Source organism: Salmo trutta, unplaced genomic scaffold (genome assembly GCF_901001165.1).
Source record: "Salmo trutta unplaced genomic scaffold, fSalTru1.1, whole genome shotgun sequence".
Lineage (NCBI taxonomy): Eukaryota > Metazoa > Chordata > Actinopteri > Salmoniformes > Salmonidae > Salmo > Salmo trutta.
In genome coordinates, this window is record NW_021823087.1 from 38,093 (window position 1) to 53,795 (window position 15,703).

General features: G+C 47.7%; 1 long non-coding RNA gene across 1 annotated transcript; it reads right to left on the reverse strand.

Annotated features, from left to right (window-relative positions):
- Positions 1–12,421: 12,421 nt before the first annotated feature.
- LOC115188806 (uncharacterized) lies at positions 12,422–12,690 on the reverse strand. Its single transcript, XR_003876606.1, has 2 exons — positions 12,507–12,690; positions 12,422–12,473 (listed from the first exon to the last, which is right to left on the reverse strand). It is a non-coding gene; the product is annotated as an uncharacterized LOC115188806 (long non-coding RNA).
- Positions 12,691–15,703: the final 3,013 nt, after the last annotated feature.

The following is a 15,703-nucleotide window of genomic DNA, read 5'->3' on the forward strand; positions in this document are numbered from 1 at the left end:
GAACTACATGTACCTAACCATGGTAACCAACCCTCTGAACTACATGGACTGTACCTAACCATGGCAACCAACCCTCTGAACTACATGTACCTAACCATGGTAACCAACCCTCTGAACTACATGTACTGTACCTAACCATGGTAACCAACCCTCTGAACTACATGTACCAAACCATGGTAAACAACCCTCTGAACTACATGTACCAAACCATGGTAACCAACCCTCTGAACTACATGTACCAAACCATGATAAACAACCCTCTGAACTACATGTACTGTACCTAACCATGGTAACCAACCCTCTGAACTACATGTACCAATAAAAACCAATAAAAAAATAATCAAGATTAGAAGAGCTCATCTTTAAATCCTCTTACGGTACTTTACATACAGACATGGACTAAAGACATCACAATATATACACAACCTGTCACTAGAGAAGAGAGGGAGGTGAGGAGAGACTTATGAGGAGAGAGAGAGAGACAGAGAGACAGAGAGAGACAGAGAGAGAGAGCACAAACAGACCCCACAGAGCCCCAGGACAGCAACACAATTAGACCCAACCAAATCATGAGAAAACAAAAAGATAATTACTTGACACACAGGCAGAATACCTGACCACTGTGACTGACCCAAACTTAAGGAAAGCTTTGACTATGTACAGACTCAGTGAGCATAGCCTTGCTATTGAGAAAGGCCGCCGTAGGTAGACCTGGCTCTCAAGAGAAGACAGGCTATGTGCACACTGGCCACAAAATGAGATGGAAACTGAGCTGCACTTCCTAACCTCCTGTCAAATGTATGACCATATTAGAGACACATATTTCCCTCAGATTACACAGATCCACAAAGAATTCTAAAACAAATCCAAATTTGATAAACTCCCATATCTACTGGGTGAAATACCACAGTGTGCCATCACAGCAGCAAGATTTGTGACCTGTTGCCACAAGAAAAGGGCAAGCAGTGAAGAACAAACACCATTGTAAATACAACCCATATTTATGTTTATTTATTTTCCCTTTTGTACTTTAACCATTTGCACATCGTTACAAAACTGTATATAGACACAATATGACATTTGTAATGTCTTTATTATTTTGGAGTGAGTGTAATGTTTACTGTTCATTTTTATTGTTTATTTCACTTTTGTACATTATCTACTTCACTTGCTTTGGCAATGTTAACATATGTTTCCCATGCCAATAAAGCCCCTTGAATTGAATTGAATTGAGAGACAGAGACAGAGACAGAGACAGACAGAGACAGACAGAGACAGACAGAGACAGACAGACAGACAGACAGACAGACAGACAGACAGACAGACAGACAGACAGACAGACAGACAGAGACAGTATAGAGAAATGAGGAAGCCTCAGGCTGAGGTCTAGTGAATGGGTCTCTACACATCCACAACCCTCTGGCTAATTGAAGGGCCTGAGTCATTCACTTAGAAAGGACAAAACAGACAGCCTCCCAGTGTTGGCTAAACCACAGACCACGCATGTGTGTGTGTGTGTGTGTGTGTGTGTGTGTGTGTGTGTGTGTGTGTGTGTGTGTGTGTGTGTGTGTGTGTCTGTGTGTCTGTATGTGTGTCTGCTCTCACTGAGTAGTGTGTGTGTGTCTATATGATTGGGTTTGTGTGTGTAGGGGAGAAGTGGGTGTGTGAGTAGTGTGTGTGTGTCTATATGATTGGGTTTGCGTGTGTGGGGGAGAAGTGGGTGTGTGAGTAGTGTGTGTGTTGGAAGGATGATGTGCGCCAGAGCTAACCGCTAACAATAGCCTGGAGAATTTCATCATTCTCTCGCTTATCAGGCATAAATATTCATGTGGACACCACAACAACTAAACCACCAGAGAGTGAGAGAACGAGAGAGAGAGAGAGAGAGAGAGAGAGAGAGAGAGAGAGAGAGATGGAGAGAGAGAGAGAGAGAGAGAGAGAGAGAGAGAGAGAGAGAGAGAGAGAGAGAGAGAGAGAGAGAGAGAGAGAGAGAGAGAGAGAGAGAGAGAGAGAGAGAGAGAGAGAGAGAGAGAGAGAGAGAGAGAGAGAACAACGTGAGACAGAGACAGAGACAGAGACAGAGAGAGAGGAGGGGAGGGGTTTCTCTTAGTGAATGCACTCCATCCACCTCACATTTTGTTTCCATCTTAAACAAGTATCTTAAAAATACCCCGAAACAAGGTAAATACTGGGACACAAGCGGTAGTGGCTCTTCAAAATAAAAAGAAGTATTGACATGCCTTAGACAGGCTACCAGACTGGATGTAGAGCCCTGAGGGACTGTAGTACAGAGTTGTCTTAGACAGGCTACCAGACTGGATGTAGAGCCCTGAGGGACTGTAGTACAGAGTTGTCTTAGACAGGCTACCAGACTGGATGTAGAGCCCTGAGGGACTGTAGTACAGAGTTGTCTTAGACATGCTACCAGACTGGATGTAGAGCCCTGAGGGACTGTAGTACAGAGTTGTCTTAGACAGGCTACCAGACTGGATGTAGAGCCCTGAGGGACTGTAGTACAGAGTTGTCTTAGACATGCTACCAGACTGGATGTAGAGCCCTGAGGGACTGTAGTACAGAGTTGTCTTAGACATGCTACCAGACTGGATGTAGAGCCCTGAGGGACTGTAGTACAGAGTTGTCTTAGACAGGCTACCAGACTGGATGTAGAGCCCTGAGGGACTGTAGTACAGAGTTGTCTTAGACATGCTACCAGATTGGATGTAGAGCGCTGAGGGACTGTAGTACAGAGTTGTCTTAGACATGCTACCAGACTGGATGTAGAGCCCTGAGGGACTGTAGTACAGAGTTGTCTTAGACATGCTACCAGACTGGATGTAGAGCCCTGAGGGACTGTAGTACAGAGTTGTCTTAGACAGGCTACCAGACTGGATGTAGAGCCCTGAGGGACTGTAGTACAGAGTTGTCTTAGACATGCTACCAGACTGGATGTAGAGCCCTGAGGGACTGTAGTACAGAGTTGTCTTAGACATGCTACCAGACTGGATGTAGAGCCCTGAGGGACTGTAGTACAGAGTTGTCTTAGACAGGCTACCAGACTGGATGTAGAGCCCTGAGGGACTGTAGTACAGAGTTGTCTTAGACAGGCTACCAGACTGGATGTAGAGCCCTGAGGGACTGTAGTACAGAGTTGTCTTAGACAGGCTACCAGACTGGATGTAGAGCCCTGAGGGACTGTAGTACAGAGTTGTCTTAGACATGCTACCAGACTGGATGTAGAGCCCTGAGGGACTGTAGTACAGAGTTGTCTTAGACATGCTACCAGACTGGATGTAGAGCCCTGAGGGACTGTAGTACAGAGTTGTCTTAGACATGCTACCAGACTGGATGTAGAGCCCTGAGGGACTGTAGTACAGAGTTGTCTTAGACAGGCTACCAGACTGGATGTAGAGCCCTGAGGGACTGTAGTACAGAGTTGTCTTAGACATGCTACCAGATTGGATGTAGAGCCCTGAGGGACTGTAGTACAGAGTTGTCTTAGACATGCTACCAGACTGGATGTAGAGCCCTGAGGGACTGTAGTACAGAGTTGTCTTAGACATGCTACCAGACTGGATGTAGAGCCCTGAGGGACTGTAGTACAGAGTTGTCTTAGACAGGCTACCAGACTGGATGTAGAGCCCTGAGGGACTGTAGTACAGAGTTGTCTTAGACATGCTACCAGACTGGATGTAGAGCCCTGAGGGACTGTAGTACAGAGTTGTCTTAGACATGCTACCAGATTGGATGTAGAGCCCTGAGGGACTGTAGTACAGAGTTGTCTTAGACAGGCTACCAGACTGGATGTAGAGCCCTGAGGGACTGTAGTACAGAGTTGTCTTAGACAGGCTACCAGACTGGATGTAGAGCCCTGAGGGACTGTAGTACAGAGTTGTCTTAGACAGGCTACCAGACTGGATGTAGAGCCCTGAGGGACTGTAGTACAGAGTTGTCTTAGACAGGCTACCAGACTGGATGTAGAGCCCTGAGGGACTGTAGTACAGAGTTGTCTTAGACATGCTACCAGACTGGATGTAGAGCCCTGAGGGACTGTAGTACAGAGTTGTCTTAGACAGGCTACCAGACTGGATGTAGAGCCCTGAGGGACTGTAGTACAGAGTTGTCTTAGACATGCTACCAGATTGGATGTAGAGCCCTGAGGGACTGTAGTACAGAGTTGTCTTAGACATGCTACCAGACTGGATGTAGAGCCCTGAGGGACTGTAGTACAGAGTTGTCTTAGACATGCTACCAGATTGGATGTAGAGCCCTGAGGGACTGTAGTACAGAGTTGTCTTAGACATGCTACCAGACTGGATGTAGAGCCCTGAGGGACTGTAGTACAGAGTTGTCTTAGACATGCTACCAGACTGGATGTAGAGCCCTGAGGGACTGTAGTACAGAGTTGTGTACAGAACATATCAGGAATGTTTAATAAACGTCCCAAAAGAATGTTTCAGAGAAAGCTGCACAGCTGCCATGTTGTACTCACAGTGGGATATAGGTATACTCTTTGATCAGCTGCCGTGTTGTACTCACAGTGTGATATAGGTATACTCTCAGATCAGCTGCCGTGTTGTACTCACAGTGGGATATAGGTATACTCTCTGATCAGCTGCCGTGTTGTACTCACAGTGTGATATAGGTATACTCTCTGATCAGCTGCCGTGTTGTACTCACAGTGGGATATAGGTATACTCTCAGATCAGCTGCCGTGTTGTACTCACAGTGGGATATAGGTATACTCTGATCAGCTGCCGTGTTGTACTCACAGTGTGATATAGGTATACTCTCTGATCAGCTGCCGTGTTGTACTCACAGTGGGATATAGGTATACTCTCTGTTCAGCTGGCTTGTTGTACTCACAGTGTGATATAGGTATACTCTCTGTTCAGCTGCCGTGTTGTACTCACAGTGGGATATAGGTATACTCTCTGTTCAGCTGCCTTGTTGTACTCACAGTGTGATATAGGTATACTCTCTGTTCAGCTGCCGTGTTGTACTCACAGTGGGATATTAGTATAATCTCTGATCAGGTATGTTTGGGACAAGGGTGAGTGTTTGGGAGGGGGGTGAGTGTCTGGGATGGGGGTGAGTGTTTGGGAGGGGGGTGAGTGTTTGGGAGGGGGTGAGTGTGGTTGGGGGATTAGTGTGTGTGTGTGTGTGTGTGTGTGTTCACTAAAACTCGGTTCCCTAAATAGCATGTACATCTACTGTTGATTGCCCCAGTGGGCCCTTCCCTCCCCTGATGTTTAGTCTAAACACATTCTCTAAGTGGAACACAGTCTTTAACGAGACTAACGGGGTAATTAACTAAAGGCAATATGTTACTACAGAGACTCTTACTATTAGCTCAAAAACACAATGTATGTTGGTTTATTTTTGGCTTGGGGTCAAATGGATTGACAAGCGCCCCATAATGACAGGTATGTGTTATTGAGTCCTAAATACCAGACTACAGTTGAAGTCGGAAGTTTACATATACCTTAGCCAAAGACATTTAAATTCAGTTTTTCACAATTCCTGACATTTAATCCGAGTAAAAATGCCCTGTCTTAGGTCAGTTAGGATCACCACTTTATTTAAGAATGTGAAATGTCAGAACAATAGTAGAGCGAATGATTAATTTCAGCTTTTATTCCTTTTATAACATTCCCAGTGGGTCAGAAGTTTACATACACTCAATTAGTATTTGGTAGCATTGCCTTTAAATTTTTTAACTTGGGTCAAACATTTTGGGTAGCCTTCCACAAGCTTCCCACAATAAGTTGGGTGAATTTTGGCCCATTCCTCTTGACAGAGCTGGTGTAACTGAGTCAGGTTTGTAGGCCTCCTTCCTTTCACACACTTTTTCAGTTCTGCCCACAAAATGTTCTGTAGGATTGAGGTCATGGCTTTGTGATGGCCACTCCAATACCTTGACTTTGTTGACCTTAAGCCATTTTGCCACAACTTTGGAAGTATGCTAGGGGTCATTGTCCATTTGGAAGACCCATTTGCGACCAAGCTTTAACTTCTTGACTGATGTCTTGAGATGATGTATCAATATATCCACATAAATTTCCCTCCTCGTGATGCAATCTATTTTGTGAAGTGCACCAGTCTCTCCTGCAGCAAAGCACCCCCACAACATGATGCTGCCACCCCCGTGCTTCAAAGTTGGGATGGTGTTCTTCGGCTTGCAAGCCTCGCTCTTTTTCTTCCAAACATTACGATGGTCATTATGGCCAAACAGAGTTCTTTTTGTTTCATCAGACCAGAGGACATTTCTCCAAAAAGTACAATCTTTGTCCCCATGTGCAGTTGCAAACCGTCTTTTTTATGGCAGTTTTGGAGCAGGGGCTTCTTCCTTGCTGAGCAGCCTTTCAGGTTATGTCGATATGGGACTCGTTTTACTGTGGATTTAGATACTTTGTACCTGTTTCCTCCAGCATCTTCACAAGGTCCTTTGCTGTTGTTCTGGGATTGATTTGCACTTTTCGCACCAAACTACATTCATCTCTAGGAGACAGAACGCGTCTCCTTCCTGAGCGGTATGACGGCTGCGTGGTCCCATGGTGTTTATACTTGCGTACTATTGTTTGTACAGATGAACGTGGTACCTTCATGCGTTTGGAAATTGCTCCCAAGGATGAACCAGACTTGTCTTGGCTGATTTCTTTTGATTTTCCCACGATGTCAAGCAAAGAGGCGCTGAGTTTGAAGGTAGGCCTTGAAATATACTCCTCAAAAAAATAAAGGGAACACTAAAATAACACAATGAAAGAAATAATCTTATTAAATACTTTTTTCTTTACATAGTTGAATGTGCTGACAACAAAAACACACAAAAATAATCAATGGAAATCCAATTTATCAACCCATGGAGGTCTGGATTTGGAGTCACACTCAAAATTAAAGTGGAAAGCCACACTACAGGCTGATCCAACTTTGATGTAATGTCCTTAAAACAAGTCAAAATGAGGCTCAGTAGTGTGTGTGGCCTCCACGTGCCTGTATGACCTCCCTACAACGCCTGGGCACGCTCCTGATGAGGTGGCGGATGGTCTCCTGAGGGATCTCCTCCCAGACCTGGACTAAAGCATCCACCAACTCCTGGACAGTCTGTGGTGCAACGTGGTGTTGGTGGATGGAGCGAGACATGATGTCCCAGATGTGCTCAATTGGATTCAGGTCTGGGGAACGGGCGGGCCAGTCCATAGCATCAATGCCTTCCTCTTGCAGGAACTGCTGACACACTCTAGCCACATGAGGTCTAGCATTGTCTTGCATTAGGAGGAACCCAGGGCCAACCGCACCAGCATATGGTGTCACAAGGGGTCTGAGGATCTCATCTCGGTACCTAATGGCAGTCAGGCTACCTCTGGCGAGCACATGGAGGGCTGTGCGGCTCCCCAAAGACATGCCACCCCACACCATGACTGACCCACCGCCAAACCGGTCATGCTGGAGGATGTTGCAGGCAGCAGAACGTTCTCCACGGTGTTTCCAGACTCTGTCACGTCTGTCACGCGGCGAATTTGCCAATCTTGGTGTTCTCTGGCAAATGCCAAACGTCCTGCACGGTGTTGGGCTGTAAGCACAACCCCCACCTGTGGACGTCGGGCCCTCATACCACCCTCATGGAGTCTGTTTCTGACCGTTTGAGCAGACACATGCACATTTGTGGCCTGCTGGAGGTCATTTTGCAGGGCTCTGGCAGTGCTCCTCCTGCTCCTCCTTGCACAAAGGCGGAGGTAGCGGTCCTGCTGCTGGGTTGTTGCCCTCCTACGGCCTCCTCCACGTCTCCTGATGTACTGGCCTGTCTCCTGGTAGTGCCTGCATGCTCTGGACGCTACGCTGACAGACACAGCAAACCTTCTTGCCACAGCTTGCATTGATGTGCCATCCTGGATGAGCTGCACTACCTGAGCCACTTGTGTGGGTTGTAGACTCCGTCTCATGCTACCACTAGAGTGAAAGCACCGCCAGCATTCAAAAGTGACCAAAACATCAGCCAGGAAGCATAGGAACTGAGAAGTGGTCTGTGGTCACCACCTGCAGAACCACTCCTTTATTGGGGGTGTCTTGCTTATTGCCTATAATTTCCACCTGTTGTCTATTCCATTTGCACAACAGCATGTGAAATGTATTGTCAATCAGTGTTGCTTCCTAAGTGGACAGTTTGATTTCACAGAAGTGTGATTGACTTGGAGTTACATTGTGTTGTTTAAGTGTTTTTTACCAGTGTACATTACTTTTGTCATGCACAAAGTAGATGTACTAATCGACTTGCAAAAATTATAGTTTGTTAACAAGATATTTGTGGAATGGTTGAAAAACTAGTTTTAATGACTCCAACCTAAGTGTATGTAAACTTCCGACTTCAGAGAGAGAGAGAGAGAGAGAGAGAGAGAGGGGGGCGGGGGGGAGAGACCCCCTCAGTGCAGAGCAGGCTCAGCAAACTGGAGGGTGAGGTGGTCCTGCTCAGGGAGAGCGTGAGCAAACAGCAACCAGACAGCAACACAGCTGAAAGCAGTTAGATCACCACTCTATGACCTGCCCTCACACAGCAGAGGAGCCCAGCTCAACCAGCCAGGCTTCCCCAGCCCTGCCTGCTGCACCCCTCCTCGCCAGCCCACAGAACAGCCTCCCACTGACAGCGGCACCGGCACAGACCAGCCACACCCCAGCTCCAACACCCACCAGCCCCCCTCTGCCCCCTCCAGTCCAGAAGAAACACTGGCTGACATCGTCCTGTTGATGGACTCAAATGGGACGTTTTTTCAGGAGAATAAACTTTTCCCTCGACACAAAACGAGAAAGGTGTGGTGCCCAATAAAGCAGAGTGCCATGGAGCTGCTTGATAAGGCCCATCTCTGGTCACCAAGCCACATAATCATACACACCGGAAGCAACGACCTGCGTGCTCAGCAGGAGAGGGTGGAGACTTCACTATGGGGAGTGATTGAGAAGGCCTCCGCAATCTTCCCCAACACAAGAATTGTGGTCAACCCTTCTACAGAGGAAGGACTTCCACCCTGCCACAATCCAAAGAATAAACGCCAGCCTCTCCTGGGACTGTGCCCTGCGACCCAATGTACATCTGGCCCACCATCCCACCCTCCATCTGGACTGTCTCTATGACCATGTTCACCTGTACAGGGAGACAGTCCCCATCCATGCCAAGACTCTCAAGGACGTCGCTTTAAACCGCAGCCCGACCTCTCCACCCAGGAACAGCGGAGCAATCTCCACCCCTCCGAGATCACCGAGACAACACCCCGGACCAGCACCCTGGACCCCCCAGCCACGACCACAGCACCACCAACCTCAATGCCCACCACAGCCAGCGCAGCACAGACCACCCCAGCCCAGCTTCAGAGCCACCCAGACGAGGCCTCCCACCCCCCTGCCCCCCACCGCAGACCCACACTTGGAGGAGCCACAGCCCAGCAGGCAGAGCTACGCACAGGCTGTGAGAGGAGCAACTGGCCCAGCCCCCACCAACCAAATGAGTGACATTAAACAAATGCTGAGTCTACTATGCTCACATGTGATAGGCCGAGGGTCATGGAAAGATAAGCACAAGAACTCCACCCTCCTCACACTACATCCACCCAAGTGGCATGACACAAATGCTATCTTAAATGGTAAACAAATCACATTTGCATAATAAGAGTTTACATTAATTGAAAAAAAAATATTTTAATAGTTCTTGTTGGATTGTGAGTGTTTGTCTCATTTTGAAGGTAAAGGGTAAAAAAAGTTAGGAAATCTTTTTACGTTGCATGTTGGAATTTACAAGGCTTGAAGTCCTCTGCTTTTGGGCTAAAGAGCAGAAACCAGACTTCCTGAAAGAAATTGATGATGTTGATATTGTAGTACTACAGGAAACATGGTGCAGAGGTGATGTTTCCACTTGCTGTCTACTAGGTTATAGGGAGATAATCCTACCATCCACTAAATTAAAAGGAATCAGACAGGGCAGAGACTCAGGACAGGGCAGAGACTCAGGACAGGGCAGAGACTCAGGACAGGGCAGAGACTCAGGACAGGGCAGAGATTCAGGACAGGGCAGAGACTCAGGACAGGGCAGAGACTCAGGACAGGGCAGAGACTCAGGACAGGGCAGAGACTCAGGACAGGGCAGAGACTCAGGACAGGACAGAGACTCAGGACAGGGCAGAGACTCAGGACAGGGCAGAGACTCAGGACAGGGCAGAGACTCAGGACAGGGCAGAGACTCAGGACAGGACAGAGACTCAGGACAGGGCAGAGACTCAGGACAGGGCAGAGACTCAGGACAGGGCAGAGACTCAGGACAGGGCAGAGACTCAGGACAGGGCAGAGACTCAGGGGGAATGTTAATATGGTATAAATCTGAACTAATTCATTCAATCAAATTGATCAAAACAGGAGAATTCTTTATCTGGTTAAAAATCAACAAGGAGGCTGTCTTGACAGATAGAAACATCTTCCTCTGTGCCACATACATTCCCCCCTCAGAGTCACCCTACTTCAATGAAGAAAGTTTCTCCATTCTAGACGGGGAGATTAGTCACTTTCAGGCCCAAGGCAACGTACTGGTCTGTGGAGACCTGAATGCTAGAACAGCAGAAGAACCAGACACTATTAACAGTCATGGAGATAAACACCTACCAGGAAGCAACAACCTTTCCCTCCCCACATATCCCCCCCCACAGAAACTACTATGACAAAGTGAAAAACAAAAATGGAGAACAGCTCATGAAGCTCTGTGGAACACTGGGTCTGTACATAGTCAGTGGTAGGCTGAGAGGGGACTCTTTTGGTAGGTACACCTACAGCTCATCCCTTGGCAGCAGCACTGTAGACTACTTCCTCACCGACCTAAACCCAGAGTCTCTCAGAGCCTTCACAGTCAGCCCACTAACACCTCTCTCAGACCACAGTAAAATCACAATGTATCTGAGAAGAGCGGAACCCAACCATGAAGCATCACGGCCCAATAAATGACATGGTACTAAACAGGCCTATAGATGGAGTGCAAACAGTACAGACATCTACCAAAAAGCAATTAGTAGCCAAAAAATACAATCTCTCCTGGACAACGTTTTAGCCTTAACATTCTCCTTCAGCAACGAAGGTGTAAATTTGGCCGTTTGGAACATAAACTTTATATTTGAGAAATTAGCCTCCTTGGCTAATCTAAAGAAGCATAAGAGCAAACCAGAAATAACAGATAATGAAAAATGGTTTGATAATGATTGCAAAAATCTAAGAAAGGCATTGAGAAATATATCGAATCAAAAACACAGAGAACCAGACAACAAAAATATACGCCTTCAATACGGGGAAACACTGAAGCAATATAAACACACCCTATGAACAAAAAAGAAAAAGCACATTAGAAAACAGCTGGACGTAATTGAGGAATCCATAGAATCAAACCACTTCTGGGAGAATTGGAAAGATTAAACAAACCTCATCAGGAGGAATTGGCTATCCAAAATGGGGATATGTGGAGAAATCACTTTGCAAACCTCTACAGCAATATAACAAAGAGCCCAGAACAAAAAGATATACAAGAAAAATTACAAATCCTTGAATCAGCAGTCAAAGACTATCAGAATCCTGTGGATACCCCAATTACAGAAGAAGAATTATTGGAACACCTACGCACTCTCCAACCCAAAAAGGCCTGTGGTGCTGATGGTATTTTAAATTAAATGATCAAATATACAGACCACAAATTCAAATTGGCTATACTCAAACTCTTCAACATTATCCTCACTGCAGGTATTTTCCCCGATATTTGGAACCAGGGACTGATCACACCAATCTATAAAAAATGGAGACAAATTTGACCCAAATAATTACAGAGGAATTTGCGTTAACAGCAACTTGGGGAAAATTCTGCGTGCGTGTGTGTGTGTGCGTGTGTATGTGTGTGTGTGCGTGTGTGTACGCACACACACACACAGTGTGTGTGGAGTGTGTGTGTGGAGTGTGTGTGTGGAGTGTGTGTGGGGGCCAGGCAGGTTGGTGAAAACACAGTAATTGTCTTTGACCCACTGTGATATGAGCTAAGATGAAGACTTCTAGTAGAAACCCCTTGGTCTTTCCCTCCTACAGTCAGACTATTAACAGTGTAGTGAGCAATAGGAAGTGTCCCAAATGGCACCATATTCCATATGGGCCTTGGTCAAAAGTAGTGCACTATACAGGGAATAGGGTGCCATTTGGGACGGCAGAGAGACTGGGCTGAATATTACGTATGAGAGTGCAAGGTAGGGTCAGTGTTTCTGTTTGACATCACGCTACTGATGAGACAGATGAACTGTGTTTAGACTAACATAGTAATGCTGTGTGTGTGTGTGTGTGTGCGTGTGTGCGTGCGTGCGTGTGTATTAATCTGTGCTTGCATCTAATGGACGGATACCACTCTATTTATCCTCTTTTCTCACAAACATTCACCATCTCTTTTCTTTTTCACTTTTATACACTCTCTCCACCTGCTTGTATAAACAACGGCCCTCTCTCTCCACCTCTCCATAACCCACCACACCCAGGCAGCAGGAATCACACAGGGATCCAGTAAATGGTAAACAGCCCCACTGTGAACAGACAGGGTGTTAACCACTAGTAAATGGTAAACAGCCCCACTGTGAACAGGAAAGAGAAAATGGGGGTGATTATGATGTCAGGGTGTGTGTGTGAGGGGTGGGGGGTCACGTGACTTACCTGTGTCTCTGACATGGCATATAGGAAGTGGTGGTCGGGGGAGAAGGCCATGTCCCGTTGAATTGGCCCTCGCTCCACCGCCTGGATCACCTCGTACTGCAATGCACCGTGGGATGGCCCGTCCACCCTGATCTGGAAGAGGAGAGAAGGAGGGAAAGGAGGAGAGGAGAGGGGGACATGTTTAGGCAGCTGTATAGGGGGTGGTGTGTGCGTCTGTCCTAGATGTGTGTGATCAGCCAAAAGCAGAAAGTGGCCTCACCCAGACTTGGAGGAATGACAGGAGGCTTTAGGTCATATCCTCACATCTGCTCTACTATCTCACACACACACACACACACACACACACACACTCTCACACACACACACACACACACACGGGGCACGTTCCAACACAACACTTTAAAGCAGCCTCCTGGCTGTCATAACCCGCAAACACCCTGTTCTGACACCTGCCCAAAATGCTTCCCAGAGCGCGCGCACACACACACACACACACACACACACGCGCGCGCGCGTGCGCACTGTCACACACACACACACACACACACACGCGCGCGCTGTCACACACACACACACGCTGTCACACACACACACACGCTGTCACACACACACACACGCTGTCACACACACACACGCTGTCACACACACACACACACGCTGTCACACACACGCTGTCACACACACACGCTGTCACACACACACACACACTGTCACACACACACACACACACACACACACACACACACACACACACACACACTGAGACACATTCACACACACACAAATTAATAAGGGCTTGTGTGAGCGTGTGGGACAGCTGTTTTGTCAGACTTGTCAGAATTCTACAGAAAACACCTGGTTATTATGCCCATGGCACCTTTAATATATCACTTGTTTGTAAAGTTCAGAGGTCATAAACGGAAGTGGAAGATAATTGGCTGAGAGAGGGAGGTGGCACAACACATTCTGGGGGTCAATTCATAACACAACACATTCTGGGAGTCAGTTCATGACACAACACATTCTGGGGGTCATTTCATGACACAACACATTCTGGGAGTCAGTTCATAACACAACATATTCTGGGAGTCAATTCATAACACAACACATTCTGGGAGTCAATTCATAACACAACACATTCTGGGAGTCAGTTCATAACACAACATATTCTGGGAGTCAATTCATAACACAACACATTCTGGGAGTCAATTCATAACACAACACATTCTGGGGGTAATTTCATAACACAACACATTCTGGGAGTCAGTTCATAACACAACACATTCTGGGAGTCAGTTCATAACACAACACATTCTGGGAGTCAATTCATAACACAACATATTCTGGGAGTCAATTCATAACACAACACATTCTGGGAGTCAATTCATAACACAACACATTCTGGGGGTAATTTCATAACACAACACATTCTGGGAGTCAGTTCATAACACAACACATTCTGGGAGTCAGTTCATAACACAACACATTCTGGGAGTCAATTCATAACACAACACATTCTGGGTGGAGCAGACAGGAACATAAGCCATACCGTCTTTATTTCAAAAGTCACTTTAGAGAATGTCTGTAATGTATATGTCACGAATTCCGCCGAAGTCACTCCTTGTTCGGGCGGCGTTCGGCGGTCGACGTCACCTGTCTTCTAGCCATCGCCGATCCACCTTTCATTTTCCATTTGTTTTATCTTGTTTTCCCACACACCTGGTTTACATTGCCCTCATTACTTGTCATGTATTTAACCCTCTGTTCCCCCCATGTCTGTGTGTGTAATTGTTTATTGTCAGGTTGGCACTCTTCCGGCTGGTTTGCGCAGGGTTATATTTTACACCCGTGCTTTTTGACAGCCTGTACTTTGTACTTTGTTGTTTTGTACTTAATGCTGCCTCACTTGTTCTGAGGGCATTTGTTTTTGTGACGCGGTTGCGTTCTATTCATATATTGCCTCAGTAAAGTGCCTTGTCCACTCATCTCTGCTCTCCTGCACCTGACTTCCAATGCACTAGCTACACCCACACCTTGACAGAATTACACACCCACAAGATGGAGTCAGCAGGAGCAGGTGCCCCTGGTATAGGGGTCGAGGAGCGTGTCCGGGAGCACACGGCGATTATTCACCGCCTCGGCGCCGCCATGGACCGCGTCGTCCAGACGATGGACCACTGGGAGAGACAGAGAGTCCCTCCTGCGCCCTCCCCAGCACCACTGGGGTCTCCCCTACTCACCTCCTCCACACCCGGGTCCAGTGGAATTCGTCTCGCACTTCCCAGGGAATAGGACGGGACGGCTGCACTCTGCCAGGGTTTCCTGTTACAGCTGGTACTTTACCTGGCAACCGTCCACCCGGCTCCTTCGGGCCGTGAGAAGGTGTCCGCCCTCGTCTCATGCCTCTCAGGGAAAGCCCTGGAGTGGGCCAACGCCGTGTGGGAGAAGGAGATACAACGTTGGACCATTTCGAGGATTTCACCCACCGCTTCCGGTCAGTCTTCGCCACCCGCCCGAGGGTAGAGCGGCGGGTGAACGTCTCTTTCATCTGAGGCAGGGGACGAGGAGCGCCCAGGAGTTTGCTTTGGACTTTCAGATCCTGGCCGCCGGCGTGGGATGGAACGACAGGACCCTGATCGACCACTATCGCTGCAGTTTGCGCGAGGACGTCTGTCGGGAGTTGGCCTGCAGGGACACCACCCTCACCTTCGACCAGCTGGTGGACCTGTCCATTCGGCTGGATAACCTGCTGGCCACCCTTAGACGTCCAGACAGGGTATGTCGGTTCCATCCCCCAGCACCCCCGATCCGATGCCCATGGAGCTGGGAGGTGCTGTGCTCAGGGAGACCGGAGGAGGTACCGTCTCGTGCACCATCTGTGGCCGCAGAGGTCACACTGCCGGTTGGTTTCGGGTTGGTTCCTCTGGGGGTCGAGGCAGCAGGCAGGGCACTCTGGCGTCAGGAGCGCTTACAACCTGGTGCGTATCCAGGAGGGAGACGA